The sequence below is a fragment of the Zeugodacus cucurbitae genome, chromosome 2 (assembly GCF_028554725.1).
Source record: "Zeugodacus cucurbitae isolate PBARC_wt_2022May chromosome 2, idZeuCucr1.2, whole genome shotgun sequence".
NCBI lineage: Eukaryota > Metazoa > Arthropoda > Insecta > Diptera > Tephritidae > Zeugodacus > Zeugodacus cucurbitae.
This window is the reverse complement of record NC_071667.1, coordinates 43,344,831-43,360,643: the sequence shown is the minus strand read 5'-3', so window position 1 is coordinate 43,360,643 and position 15,813 is coordinate 43,344,831. Positions and strand designations below refer to the sequence as shown.

The 15,813-nt window shown below is 33.3% G+C and overlaps 1 long non-coding RNA gene across 2 annotated transcripts; it reads right to left on the bottom strand.

Moving 5' to 3' along the window:
• Positions 1-599: 599 nt before the first annotated feature.
• LOC105220358 (uncharacterized) lies at positions 600-14,808 on the bottom strand. Of its 2 annotated transcripts, XR_003753266.2 has the most exons (5): positions 14,412-14,807; positions 4,279-4,333; positions 3,931-4,216; positions 3,589-3,878; positions 600-3,424 (listed from the first exon to the last, which is right to left on the bottom strand). It is a non-coding gene; the product is annotated as an uncharacterized LOC105220358 (long non-coding RNA). The 2 variants fall into 2 exon arrangements; XR_852319.3 differs by having other exon boundaries at positions 3,931-4,333; positions 14,412-14,808.
• Between the last annotated feature and the right edge of the window lie 1,005 nt (positions 14,809-15,813).

Sequence of the window (15,813 nt, the reverse complement as noted above, 5' to 3'; positions counted from 1 at the left end):
TGTTCGGGGTCGTGAAAGTTGTCACTCAACAGGAACTCAAAACCCAAAGAAGCTAACTGTAAACGCCTGTCGTAATCTTGTCTTCTATCATTCTTGTATATTTACTATTATACTATATATTTTTGTCACTTTTTTATTTGCTATTTGCTATAATTTCATATAACAAATAGTTAAATAGAATTTAATTTAACGGATTCCTTATCAGCAACTCGTGGACGTGTCTACTGTGTACATATAAAATCTTCGATACCACCAAAATTGTGAAAATAAAAGCTTTTCAAATAGTCTATGGAATTTACATGACTTTTTCGCCTTTTTTTTAGATTACTAACATTTTCCTTTATGGTTTCCTCAATTTTCCATAAGCAAACTTATTTTTAGGACCGTGAACTCTTTTGTTTTGTCATTTAAATTAATTTTTTGCATAATATTAGTAAATTTTTTAATAGATATTTTATATATTTTTTATTTGGTAGACATTTGAAACATATATCCAAGGGTTCATAGTTCCCTGACTTTTCCTTTTACAAGCCAGACCGCAAAAAAACCGTTTAAAAAATAAAGAGATTCGAAACGAAGATTAATAAAAATATGCGATATTTCCTAAAAGCAATACATTTATTTGCATATGTTCCTGCTTGTTAAACAATAAAATATAATTTTATTTAATTTAATGTTAGTTACGCATTACTTATTATCTAGACACTCTCTCTCTCTCACAACTCTGAACACCAAACACGGAACATCACAAATAATGTTAAATTTTCCGCTTCCCCAGTGTACATACATACACTATTCACTAACAATTTGCAACCTTTGTTATATATAATGGGAGTGTTTTATCTTAATTAAAAAATTCATCTTTTGCTCCTGCTACACAATTTTTTATACATATTATGCGTATATAACTTTGGTGTTTTGTACATAGTTTTCATTGGATTTCACATAGTCAACACTTCATTTCGTTGTATTTTGAACCACACAAACCTCTCTAGAACCGAATTTGTCACCAAAAAATCAAAACAAATTCGGATCTACAGGGTGGATGTAGAACAGAATGATGCCACTTCAAACCGTTAGTTTGTCTTTATAGACCAAAAACATTATTATAGTCCGGTTGCTATTTTCCCAAATATTATAAACACAAATCTTCCATTTGTTTGAAATCTGTAATTAGAAATAAGTTGTGTGAATATATATGTATGTATGTATTATAATACTTGTTAAATCAATTGAAAAAACCTTTGAAAACCTGAAAACTAGATTGAGGTTGAACATGATGAAAAGTGGCAAAAGTTTCATCACTGCTATGACTGTCACACTGCAGCACATACATATTTTCCTTAACGTCAATAGATTGCGTGCAAGACTTCTTTCGGTGCTTTGCCCACGGCAACAAATCCTTCGAGAGGACTGACCACCACTCTGACCACACGGAAAGTTTTTAATTGTTGTGAAAATTTACATACATATATATTTATATATCACCGCAAGAACTAACACAACTTGTTAATTCAAATGAATTTTACTGATCACAAACTAGAAATGTTATTGTAAATATTAAATATAGTACAAAACAATGAGTGATCCTTAGCTTTCCTCACCCGGGACATTTATTTACTGTCCACACAACAAGCAACTCGCACTGGTTTATCGGTTCTCTATCCGTCCACGATCCAGTATCGACTGAGAACTATGTGCAGCCATGTATTCATGGAAGGCTTTTGTAGATAATGAATAGAATGTCGAAAACTTTGGATAAAATTGTTTGTCCAAGAGTTCAACGCAAATTCCTCCGACTTTAAAACAAATCAGAGAAGGTTGCATTGTTGAATGGAAAAGGGTTTTTACGATTTAAAGCATGGAAATCGAACTAATTTGTATCGTCGTATCTGTGAAATTGGATGGGTGTCTTTTCGTCGAAGACGTATGAGTTTACCGATAAGATACTGAAATTGAGCGCATATATGTACATACATACATATGTATGCATAATGTCTTAGACAAACACAAATTCGGCTGAACGTTCGGTTGATAAACTTTGAAAATGTCATTACTCGTAAAGAAATATGCCGAAATCGAATACAAGTAAAATATAATGTACATTTGATTTTTTATCTTTGATTATGTTTGTTGATTAAAAGGTGTTGCCTCTTCGTAACAGTTTTGTTTGTTTTTCACATTACTATCTATAAGCAACTTAGTGCTCTAAGGCCGTCGGAATTACTTTACTTTACGCATATTCATGCAGTAACTACACACAAAAAGAGGCCGCACAGTCGAAGAAATATCGTATATGTATGTGGATATGCACAATTATAGTCACAAGTTGTGATATGATATTATTGATCGTTCACACCTCGTGCGCTGGCTGGCCCACTGCCTCTGTTACCAACGGAGAATGAGTAATTAGGTCTAGTTAGAACTTGAATGTGTGTGCGAGTGTTTATTTAAAATATTATCATCAATCAACCTCCTCCTTAAATGACTTTCCGGCAATTAGGTTAAGTTCGCTCACAACTGAACAGAAGAGTTGTTTTTAAGACAAATGCAGTAGTTATTCCTACCGTTACCACCTAGTTGTCAGTCTACTACGTACAGCTTAGGTGAAAATAGTAGGAGTTTTATGAATTGTAGTCACTAGTGCTTGATACCTTTTCTCAATAGCTACAGATGAGAATGCCGAGAAATCATGAGTTTATTTCGAAATGCGAAAGGTTCTTAAGAATATAATATAATTACTTTATTATTTATACATAAATTTTCACTGTAGGACAATGAAAATATAGTAAACATATTATCTTATTGATTGATTTAATAATTAGCAATTAGTTGTTGTATATATGCGCTATTTCGATCAAAAATATAACAGATGAGAATGCCGAGAAATAATGAGTTTATTTCGAAATGCGAAAGGTTCTTAAGAATATAATATAATTACTTTATTATTTATACATAAATTTTCACTGTAGGACAATGAAAATATAGTAAACATATTATCTTATTGATTGATTTAATAATTAGCAATTAGTTGTTGTATATATGCGCTATTTCGATCAAAAATATAAGCTCCGAGCTTTTGAGAAAGTAGTCACCCTTTGAAAAATTCACTATTCCAAGTTTATTCGTATCATTAATTCTGATTCCAATTCGAACTTTTTAAAATTTTAATGACTTTATCAAAGAAATAGAAAATCACCAACCACACATTCTAATTCGGTGAGAATATCAATACAAGTTTTGCTGATTGCTGATGTTGATTCATTTGTTATAGTCATGATAACTTTGTGTAATATACGTTGGATATTTGGATAAATTAAAATAATATTTCTGCACAAACTTGATCCATTTAGGCATTCACTTGACATCAACAGCGATATACAAATCATAGGAAAATTATTGAACAAACCATTATTGAATTCACCTGAAGACACACAAAAAAATTTCATTCACATCGGCAAAATCGTTTAGGATTAGTTCAGTGACATACACATGTACATAAAAATGTTATATATAATTTTATATAAAAAGTATGAAGATTATATATTTTTGTTTAAAACAATTATGCTGCCAGTATAATTCAATTACCTTTTTATGAAATTATTATCCAAAAACACATAAACATATTTGTGATATTTGATATTGTGGAACTAATACTGCTGACTAATGTCCCAGCGCACAGGAAAAAACAAACTGAACAGCACAGATGCCTGTGAGTAGTTTTATAAATGCTACGAATATATACATGCTAGTTCCCCAGTGTTCCACGTTCATGTTCACAAGCACAAAGCCACCCGTGGCCATAACTTTGGCCAGAACAAAATCGAGCTGAGCGAGCGCACATGTTCGGTTCAGAACCAGCAGCTGAGCCAAGAGTGCTGAAAGAATTTTATAGAAGAAGAATTGCAACGGCAAGAATAAAATACCTACCAGAAAATGTGAACTCCAAACGAAAACTTAACATAACAGTCGGCACAATGTGCTATTGCATGGCATAAAACAGCAGCACAGCAAGTAATAAGGATGAAAGGCTGCATTGAAATTTCTTCGCATTTACGAATGCCGGCGGGTTTTCCAACGCCCTCGGACCAGCGCAGCACACACACACACCAACAGCGGTAGAATGTATGACTTCACGATGAATTATAAATAGTCAACCCCGCCGCCGTTTGATGTTTTTGTCATCCTGTTCCTTTTTTGCTTATTTGTTGTTCAGCTGTAAAGTAGGTTAAACGTTGTCAATTTTATGACTTTAGCACCACTGATCTGAGAATTTACTTTCGAGCTGCTCATTTTGCAAATCACTTCTCTCAATGGCATTTACGGTAGTTCTCTGAAAAATACACAAATAGAGGTAGAAAGGTGAGTAATACCTACACAAGCCAGTTCATTAGAATCTGCAGAATAAAAGTATTACAATTCATTAGTGATTGTTTGTACAACTTATCGGCTTATCATCAATTTAGTTAGTGTGATTTTAAAACGATTATAAAGTCAAAGAGTATATATCCCTACTTATATCCGCAGTTACAATGATATTTCGTTGCTATGTTTTCATGTGCACACCTCTGTTTTAAAGTGTTTCACTTGTGGGAGTAGTGGCTTCCCAAGAGGGCCCAGTCAAGATTTGAGTAAACAATACATATGAGTTCGCGCACCTTTATAAAAACACATATGTATGTATTACTCTTCCACTTTTATTCGGCGCCACCTCTAACGAGTTGTGCTCTTGCTCTTTCACTCTCCAATAATCTGCTTTCTCACACACACACAGAGTCAGTCAGTGTTCGGCTTCATCCTTTCTGCACACTAAAGTACACTTTCAATGGCTACTTTGCAACGATGCTCTCGTTGCAGACACATTACAAGAACATTAAACATAGGGGTAGGTAGGCATATATGTATACACACATGTGCGAGTACTAGTATAAAGTAGAGTAGAGTGGTTGTTGTTCGTATTTATGTGATATGTCCTAATATTGTGCCGACTACGCGAGTTTTACCTATCATATAGGGAAGCATACTTTGGTCCGATCAAGTTTATATATGAACATGTGTATAGTAAAGTAGGCAAATGTGGACCATCAATCTTTTTTATAGGTTTTTCAAAAATGCGGTGGGCTTTAAGTGCTGAACACAAACTTTCAAACTTTTCACTTTGATGGTGAAAATGATTGAAATCGGTTCAAGAATTACCTCAGCCTCAATTTATGCCGAATATATGGGTAAAATTGTGTGTTATCCTAATAAAACTTTAGCAATAAATTGCGAGAGTATAAAATGTTCGGTTGCACCCAAACTTAACCTTTCCTTAATTGTTTGGTATATATTTTACCAAATACATATATACAATCGAATTTATTTGATTTACTTAGAAAACAAATATTTTTTTTGTGTTTTTTTTTTGTGAAACAATAACTTCAAACGCAAAATATATTATAACCTGAAAAAACATAAAAATACTGGAGGGTAAATATTGGAGGGCAATATGGACCAGGTAGTAGTAGGGCTCCAAATCTGCCTTTTACCCTTCCTCGACAATATATGTTTCCATATTCATATTTTTCTACTTTACTATAAATGCATTAATAGAATTTACTTACATATCTATTATTTCTCAATTATTTGTTGACATTAGTTAATTATTACCCAAATTTCGGATCTCATATTTATTTGGTTTAGATTTTTATACTCTCGCAATAAAGTTGCTAAGAGAGAGCGAACACCGACAACTTCCCATATAACTCAATTTTGAATTCCATCTCATTCCTTCACTTTATAATATATACATAAGGAACAAATGAAGATAGAGGAATAAAACTTTATACAAATACTGTATATAATCTGTGGAATCACTTGTGAAAAGATTGTCGAAATCGGACTATAACTTTTCAATACCCCGGATATTGAATATGAAGAACTCAGCCTTAGGGTAATATTTCATCGAAAATATCGGAAAATCTCTCAGATATTTTAATTTAATTCAGAAGAAATTTTTTTCTTCTAATAGTGTGTCTCTATTCCAAAAATGGTTAAAATTGGGTCATAATTTCCCCTACCTCCCATATACTTAATTATAGTTTTTTCAAAAATACGATGGGTTAATATGTGAATCGTATATCTTATAAATCGGTTAATATGTGAAATATGTTAGCCAGATTAAGCGAGCATATAGTCTTGGATATATTGTACCCTGGTGGTGAAAATGAGTGAAATCGGTTCAGGAATTATTTCATACACTATGTACGATAATTTTCGTTATTCCAGCGGACCCTATGCCGAATATATGGACAAACTCTGGCGCTACCTTAAAACTATCAGTAAATTGCGATAGTATAAAATGCTCGGTTGCAGCTAAACTTAGGCTTTCCTTATTTTTCCTTACTTTTTTTATTAGATTTAATAAATCAAAAGTCATGTTAGAAGTTTATAAACATTGGCAAACAACGATTTAGCGATCAGTTTTACACAAAGTTGCTTAATTTGAATTATTTCAATAACAATTCCAAATACATATAGTTAAGTAAGATATCAAAAGCTAAGAGAGATGAAATGTAATTCTCTAAAGCATTACATAACATTTTAGTGTTAGTGTGTGGTGGCAATGTTTTTTTTTAATTAATTAAAAATTTGTTCAGTCCAGCAATCTCTCGTTCAGTTACAACTGAGTACATCGGGAAAGAAAACTAAATGCGGATTATAAATACATAATAATATCAATATGTGAATATACTGATGTATCTACATAAAAAAGCGGTAAGAAAAGCTAAAAAAATTTAAGTAGCACTGTATCTTACATTGTATGAACTGTTTGAATTGTATTCGCCAACATTTTTGTACATTATCTTATGTATTTAAGTATATTTTGTAGGCCACTTAACGTACTACTGTTAGATTTTACGTAAATAACTGTTTCAATTCGGCGGGTGATAATTAAATTCACGTGTCAAGCCATTTAACACCAATGAAACTAATGAAAAATATTTGATCACGACCAGCCTTGGTTTCATCGTACTACATCCATATATACATACGTATATACTACATTTATGTGCATATGTATGTATATATCAGTATAATGAACGTAACATGTTTTCAAAAGCCAAGTAGTATCACTTTGCTTAAATTAAGGATTTTAATGTTTATCAATAAAAATACTTTTACATTACATTAGGAAAAACTATTACTCCGGTTGAGGCTTATATGCATACATACATACATACATACATATATGTCTATACTAATATAAATAATCATCGAAACAAAAATATATTCTTATACTTTGTAGATATACGTACATATATAAGTATGCAAGGAGTCATTCGAAGCGAGTATTTACTTGGTGCGCGGTTTGCACATCATAAGCGCCAATTCATACCTCTGCCGAAAAGTCGGAACAACGGTCAGATCGCGAAATTACAATTTCCTTCAGTATCTTATTGTAGCAAGTTCACTACCATAGTTAAAGCCGGTTTGTTGTTTACAAACAACGAAGCGGCGCATTCCATTAATAAAGATCATTTACCCCAGAGTTGGCAAAATAAATGCAGTATGTATATATGTGGGTATATGGGTTAGAAACATGACTACAGACAAATATACATACATATATATAGTGATGCAGCAATATATAATAGTATTATTGAGGAGTCATCAGATTTCCCAAGAGCTTCAAGAGTTTCATTTAATTTGTAAAAATGTTTTTGAATGGGGTGACTTTCTAAGCACATTGTTTGGTTATTGTGTTGCATTTATCATGATTAATGAATTATATATTTATTATGTATATTTTCTCAAATAAATCTTGTTTAAACACTTTGCTTGTTTTTTTGCGCTTTCAATAAGATTTTGAAAATTTTCCCATCCTTTGTGAAATCTAATTAAAGTTCTATTACCTTGAAAATTAAAATTCTATGACTAATTAAACTAAATGGCTAAATTAGAAGATCACATACAGCTCAAAAAAGTATATTTAGGATGATAACTTTTCTCCACATAAATAAATATTGTTATAAATATAGTTACTTGGCAACGTGTTGTGGATCAAGTTGCTGTTAAAGCAGTGCATAATCTGGATTTAGTATATTACACCGTTTATTTCGTCGATGATGTTTTATTTACTTTACTCAAGACTTTCTAATTTCATTATTTAAACCTGTACTTTATAAGGTTACATCCTTCAATTTGTGGGGTGTATGTGGTTATGCAAAAATCATGTTTTAAATGATATGCTCTTGAAGGTAAAATACATATTGTAGGGCGACCCACAATCCCTGCTAGAGATCTAAAAGTTGTAAATGTACAATATTAATTAATTCTAACGCGTCCAATGGAGGACCTTAATGGTGAGAATTTTTATACAATGCTATGACCATCCTAATGATAGCGCGCCTACCCTTCATCGCCTGTACTGATTGTTGTTTTATTCATACGAATACAATTGAATATGGGGCACCTTGGGCACCTAGTATTACATATCAGACATTGTTTCGTCAAAGCATGGATGTTGCGAAGTAATGCTGAAAACAAACCAGAGAACAGGTAATCGTTGCAACAATTCCGCTCTGGCACGCTGGAACTGGCATGAAGGTTATTGCCGCATGTTATGTTTGTTTGCCGGTTTGTTATTGTTGTTAAACATTGCGCGAATGGCAAGGTTATAAAGTGGATATACGTATTCGTGGAACGCGAAAAACGAAATGCACAATCGGATGCGAACCTGGTCAGACATTGTACAGACGTGTGCGCGCAAACGCGACCGCCAACAATAAATGAACAGTTGACTTTTGCCTCCGAGTGCATGTTTTTGTTTTTATTCTGGCATATTTTAGGCAGTTCCTCTTTAAACTCCGTTTGTTGTTTTCGAAAAATGTTGATTGCGCGACTCTGTAGCTCTATGATAAACAACGGAATAAAAAAGATATGACTTATAAAAAGATAATAAGAGAGGCATCGGCCAAAGTTTCCGTTGAAAAATGAGCGAGTAATTTTTCATCAGCATTACTATGGCTTATGGGTTTCGAGCAATGTTATGCTGAGACTAAACATTCGCTCCACAATAGATTCCCGCACTTTCAGTTTTAAATGTTGCATCTGCCTTTGATGGATGGTTGCATGAACGCATACATACACACATATATTTATATTGTGTACATCATATTTTAAGGGGAGTGGAATAATGCTTTTTCTTTAGATATTAAACAGGGGACAGTTATTTTATAGTTTCTGAACATACTAATTTAAAAACAAATTATTGATTGTGTTCCAACTAAAATTAAATACAAAACTGTAAGTTTGTTTTCTCAGCTGATAATAATAAAGAATGGTAAGAATTACAGAGGGATCGAACTTCAGTGAAAAGTTTTTAATATTGTTTTTACAGTACTAAACTTTAGTTTAAACAGGTTTTTTCAACTGTACTCGCAACTCTTTTAATGGCAAAGATATGTGTGTTGTGATAACAACAATAAAAATAATATATGAAAGGTAAGTAATGTGCATATTTGGAATGTATCAAATAGAATAGAGTTGATGCTACATATGTATGTATTATGTTTGACAACCATTTTCAGTATACACATTAAATTATAACATTATTTTTGCAAGTCATGCCTCAAATATCGCTATATAAATCGTACGTTTTAAATTTTAAGGTTGTTGAGTTTTAATTATTATTAATCAAGTTCTTTTGTGTAATTCTCTCAAGACAAGGCAAGGGCAACTCACTAATTCTTAAAACATACCACATTACATTAGTCTAGTTCACATGCTGATGGATATATGTATGTACATACATACATATATGGTTGCAGGAGAGCCCAAATAGAGATTAATATACATATATGAAATACATTTTTATGAAAAAAATTATATAGATATCTCAAGTAGTAGTAAGTTCTGGTCTAGTAGGATATCTTTAAAAATGCAAACAAATTCAATACAATTCAAGATAATTTCCATTCCCAATATGTTTAATAGCATTAAATAGTATAATAGTTGGTTTATGATCCGACGGCGTCATTGGGGTACTTCTTCCGTGATGATTAAGATCGACACGTTACAGTGAATCGATACCGCTCAATGATAACCGAATATTTTTGGCTAGAATTGGATGATATGGACTTGGACAATATGTGGTTCCAACAAGACGGCGCCACAAGCCACACAGTCACAGTCGATTTATTGAAAACCAAGTTTGGTGAAAGTTTTACCTCACGAAAAGGCCCAGCCAATTGGCCGTCGTGCGATTTGGCGCCAACAAGCCAACGACGATTGATGAACTTCGTATGAATATTGAACATGAAATTGCAGCAGTATGGGCTTGGACTTCTTCAAGCATGCCCGTTGTGGCGATGCTAAAGAAATCGAATTCCATACATAATGGCATTGAATGTACTTTCACAGGAGTAAAGTATTCCATTGATATCCCAAACGGTTTTAAAAATTTTTAGCGCTCTTATTGAAAACCCCTTTACAAAAGTATTTCTTATATACTTTGCTATCCAAAATGATTAGCTACTCGTCAAAGATATAAAAAAACAAGTAAGGAAGGGCTAAGTTCGGGTGTAACCGAACATTTTATACTCTCGCAATTTATTTATTTAACTTTATTTATATTATATAATACACAATTTGACCCACATATTCGTCATATATATGGTATAAAGTCCATTGAAAGTTGGAAACCATAATATTAGGTTAGAAGCACCGAAGTCCTTGTGTTCGATATATGGGGCCGTAAAAAACCTATGGTCCGATTTCGGCGATTTTTAGAATGGGGATGCCACACTATTAACATAAAATTTGTGCAAAGTTCTGCATCGATATCTTCACTAGTGCTTACTTTATATATTGTAAAGTAAACGATTCAGATCGTTTTCAAAGTTCTGGTATATAGGAAAAGACAACATGTCATTGGGATGTAAAGAAACTATTACAAACCAAGTTTCATTGAAATCGGTCGAGTAGTTCCTGAGATATGGTTTTTGACCCATAAGTGGGCGGCGCCACGCCCATTTTCCATTTTGTAAAAAAATCTGAGTGCAGCTTTCATCTGCCATTTCTTATGTGAAATTTAGTGTTTCTGACATTTTTCGTTAGTGAGTTAACCCACTTTTAGTAATTTTCAACCTAACTTTTGTATGGGAGGTGGGCGTGGTTATGATCCGATTTTTTTTCATTTTTGGACTGTATTAGGAAGTGGCTAAAAAAAACGACTGCAGAAAGTTTGGTTTATATAGCTCTATTGGTTTGCGAGATATGTACAAAAAACTTAGTAGGGGGCGGGGCCACGCCCACTTCTCCAAAAAAATTACATCCAAATATGCCCCTTCATGCCAAATTTTATTTCCATAGCTTTATTTATGGCTTAGTTATGGCTCTTTATGTGTTTTCGGTTTTCGCCATTTTGTGGGCGTGGCAGTGGTCCGATTTTGCTCATTTTCGAAAGCAACCTTCCTATGGTGCCAAGAAATAAGTGTGCCAAGTTTCATCAAGATATCTTAATTTTTACTCAAGTTACAGCTTGCACAGACGGACGGACGGACGGACGGACAGACAGACATTCGGATTTGAACTCCACTCTTCACCCTGATCACTTTGGTATATATAACCCTATATCTAACTCGTTTAGTTTTGGGTGTTACAAACAACCGTTATGTGAACAAAACTATAATACTCTCTTTAGCAACATTTGTTGCGAGAGTATAATAAACTCAGAAACTGTCTTCCCATCATTCATTCATCTATGAAAGTGCATGTTTCTTATTATGATGATTACATTGGATAATCCAATATACCACAGAAAATGCTAAAATTGACGAATCGCCACATTTATTAAGATAAATTGCTATAATTTCAATTTTAACTTTACTAAGATATTCCATTATTTGTGTCTATTAAATATTTAACTATTCTAATATCTAGGTTAATAATCTCCGTCACTAGAAAAATATTTATGTATATGCTAATTTGGCCTAAGCAAGTAACAGAATAAGCTTAATTTGACAAAAAGAAAATTTGCATATCTTAAAACGACACTAAATAGAGATATTGAAGAAATCAAAAAATGAATGAAATAAAATGTTAATTTAAATTTCAACCTACATATCTGATGCCTGCGCTATTGCCCTTAATATGTATGCGACTACAGTTGCCATTAAGAATTACAATACACCAAATTAATTACCACGGCAACACACATTTTATAATCGATGACATTTTAATAAATATATAATAATATATTAATATCACAATCTATTTTGCAGCAAATAAATAAATTGATGACAATTTCTGTAATATACATATTTGTGTATGTATTATATATGTACATTTGTAGTAAAAATCGTTCTCTATGTGTTTTCAAGGTTAAGATCTTGATCGTGCCAATTTAGTTGCTTAGTTTCAAGTGTAATATGCGTGTCTTGAGGGATTATTTATATGTTTACAATGCGAGTATATTTTGACGAAATTAAATCTCTATTTTTGGTTGCAAAAAAATACGGAAAATTATGTTAGCTAAGTTAGTAAGTAATTAAATACTAATATTGTTATACACATACAGTCGCATGATTTCAGCTCTTCAGTTATTGACTACACCAAATCATATATGTAGATATAATAGAACAGAAAAAAATACAAGTAAATATCTATCCCAAAACAGATAAAAAATTATACAGCTTGCGCCATCTTGTATGTTGACTTGGAAATATTGAATAACTTTAGCATAGAATAACTGTTTCTGTTACGTATGTTACGGAAATATCACTTCAGTATAATTTTAATTTGTAGCTTGTAAAATACATATATACCGACCATCCATTTGTAAATGGATGGTGGTGTAATGGTTACTTCTTCGCAAATTGGCACAATTCAAGCACACTTCAAACACTATTTTTGTAGCGATAATGATATTGGAACGACTGAATTGTTTTATTTTTACCTCTAATAAGCACTAATAAGACTCGCCAACAAACAAAACACAACGTGGAGAATACATCTCAAAGAATATATTAATTAATGTAAAGAGTTTATTTGAGTATTTCCGTTTGACTAACCACATTCTGGTATTTTGAAACTTTTACCAATACAATATCCAAGTATTAAAATAGCAAATTGGTGTCAAATACAAAATTTTGTGCTTAGTTAAATACTGCGAAAGTTTAATACACACATATGTACATATAAACAGATATACTTTCTTATATGACCTTCCCTAAAATTGGAAGCCTCACACACAATTATACCAAAACGGCCGCCATGTTGCACACACACACGCACACAAAAGCAAATGTTCATTTTCACTCACACACATTTAATGGCCAAGAGCCTCGTTTATGCACACATGAACAATTCTAGACGGGCTGCCGAGCAGGCAGTCAGGCAAGTATGCAGGCATTGTGGAAAAACGACCCTGTTCATAGCCTTCGAGTTACGGTGGAGGGGTTGTAAAATTGGAATGGCTAACGTTTGCTCGCCTGTCGACGGTTAGGGGAGAGCGAGAGATCTTCCGGCCTAGCTAAATAAAAAAGCGGCGAAATGGATTGCAACTGTGTCTGGAGTGTCTGGAAAAAGTGAGTGTTTTTTAAGATCCACATGGGTTGCGTTCGCTGTTAAGTTATCCATTAGCTGTTAACTGGTATCGATAGCTCTATAATTTTTATTTTTTATACCTTTTGGTTTCTCTGTTAATATTTTAGTATACCTAAATGATGAATTAATACTTGAAAGTCAGACAAGTGTCACCACTGGCGCTTTTGGATAGCGCAAAGTTCATTTAAGGGTGGATTCCAATTCTGGTTCCGTCTGCACAGTCATTCAAACTGCGTTAGAAGTAGCAATTGTTGTTGGTCTCATAACTGAGGTGTTAATAGCTATGCAACTTTTAATATCGGTAGCAATTCTACTGTAAAGCAAATGTCAACGGAGGTGGTGGACTCTCTCTTGCTTTTCGTCCTACTTCGCTCCGGTCTTAAGGAGCAAAAGTGGATGAAAAGCTTTTGCTTGCTTAAAGTTGAATATACATCTTGGGAATGTGAAATATACACAAGAGCAATTGTGCAAATTGGTAATAAACGCGACACATAATTTCAGAATTATAGTTGATCAAATGAAAAAGACATACATTTGCAGTCTATGCATGAATTATATGCCAGTAGTTCTGCAGAAAATATTCAAAATGATATGTACATAGCTTTTGTAGGCAGCGAGCCCATTGGAAACCAAGGCAAGCAAACAATGGTATGAGGCGCGTCTGCGCATTGATGACAGGCGTTCTTTTTGCACTCTGAACTTTTTATTGCCAGCAATTGTCGACACAATTTTTAACTTTCTTCCATTTTCGTTTCTAATTTTCTAAATATACATACATTTGTAAGTATATATCTCTAATACTGCGCCAAGACTGTACTTACCACATTTCAGTATCCACTTTTTTCCACGATTCTGTTTTATATTTCATGCTTAAAAAATGCTTGTTCTACTGCATCAAACTTTTAAAAATATTTCCGTTCGTTTTAAACAATTATTTTTAGTATTAATGCAAACTCAATTCGGTACAGGCTAGTAGGAAATCACCCTTCACTGAAGTAAAGGTTATTGCTAATGGTGGTAGCTTCAATATCCAACCCTGTGTGAGGATACTGCTGTAATATCCGCAACCGTTTGCGACGGCATTGCGCAGAATGGCGCTGTGTCACTAATATTTCCTCACAGAGACCCTTTAACTTCGGCGTTTAATTAACAACTGAAGTATTATATTGAGCTGCTGTTCACCACATGTCTAACCTCGTCGCGCTCAACCAATGGTGTGGAATCTGCTAGGTAGAGAGCGCCAACGGTGAGCACAACAAATAATACGCACCACATCGTCAATAACGGTGGTAAACATTCGTAGGAATACAATTTTTTAGTTTGAACAAAATTTCTCACAATGGCAAAGCAAACTGCTACAAAATACGAATAACGAATTCGAAAAACAAATGAACATCAAACAGTTAACAGCAAATCAGAGCTCTAGCAACAGTTCACAGACTGTAATCGCTCCAGCTTAGCTGTAGCTAGAGTTATGTATAGATTTGTTTGCCTCTGTATGCGCACACTTAGCACAAGATAAGAAGAGAACAAACAATAAATGTTGGCTTAAATGCTATAAATTAGTGAGATGCTGAAATTTCTCTAAGCATGAAATTCTATTACATAATGCAATTAACACTGCCTGAGCGAAGTATTCAAATAATCATCTCAGTCGATATTTCTCCTAATGCTAACTGACAATAATTGTGATTACTAAAGAAATCAGGTCGTCTGTTTATGCTCGACTTTTCAATGCCTTCTTATTCTACACCACTAGACTCTTGCGGTATGCAACGTCGTAAACGGTGCGAACTGCCATTGAATTATAAAGTCATTCATAGCGTCCCGAAACAAAAACGCACTCTAAAAATAACGTAAAGAAACTGTTCTAATCTGAAGAACCAAATTGAGAACTCTAGACAAGAAACACTATTTTATTTCTTAACCAAATGGGGTTTCAAGTGTGAGTCAAATTATTTGAGTTGCAATTTTATAAACGTTATAGAAATGGTTCAACAAGAGATTGCAGGACTTTCACCCATGGTAAAACAAAATATTAGCAAATGGCGGCAAGAGTTAAGAAAAGCAGAAGTGAAATGGATTTCTTACATGTCATCAAAAATTCAGATTAGAAATCTTGTAATAGAGGAAGTCTGTAGAACGTCGAATGGAATTTAATCGTTTTACTTTCTGAATTCTAAAAATCTAATAGTGAAATATTCAATAGTTGCTTTAACATTC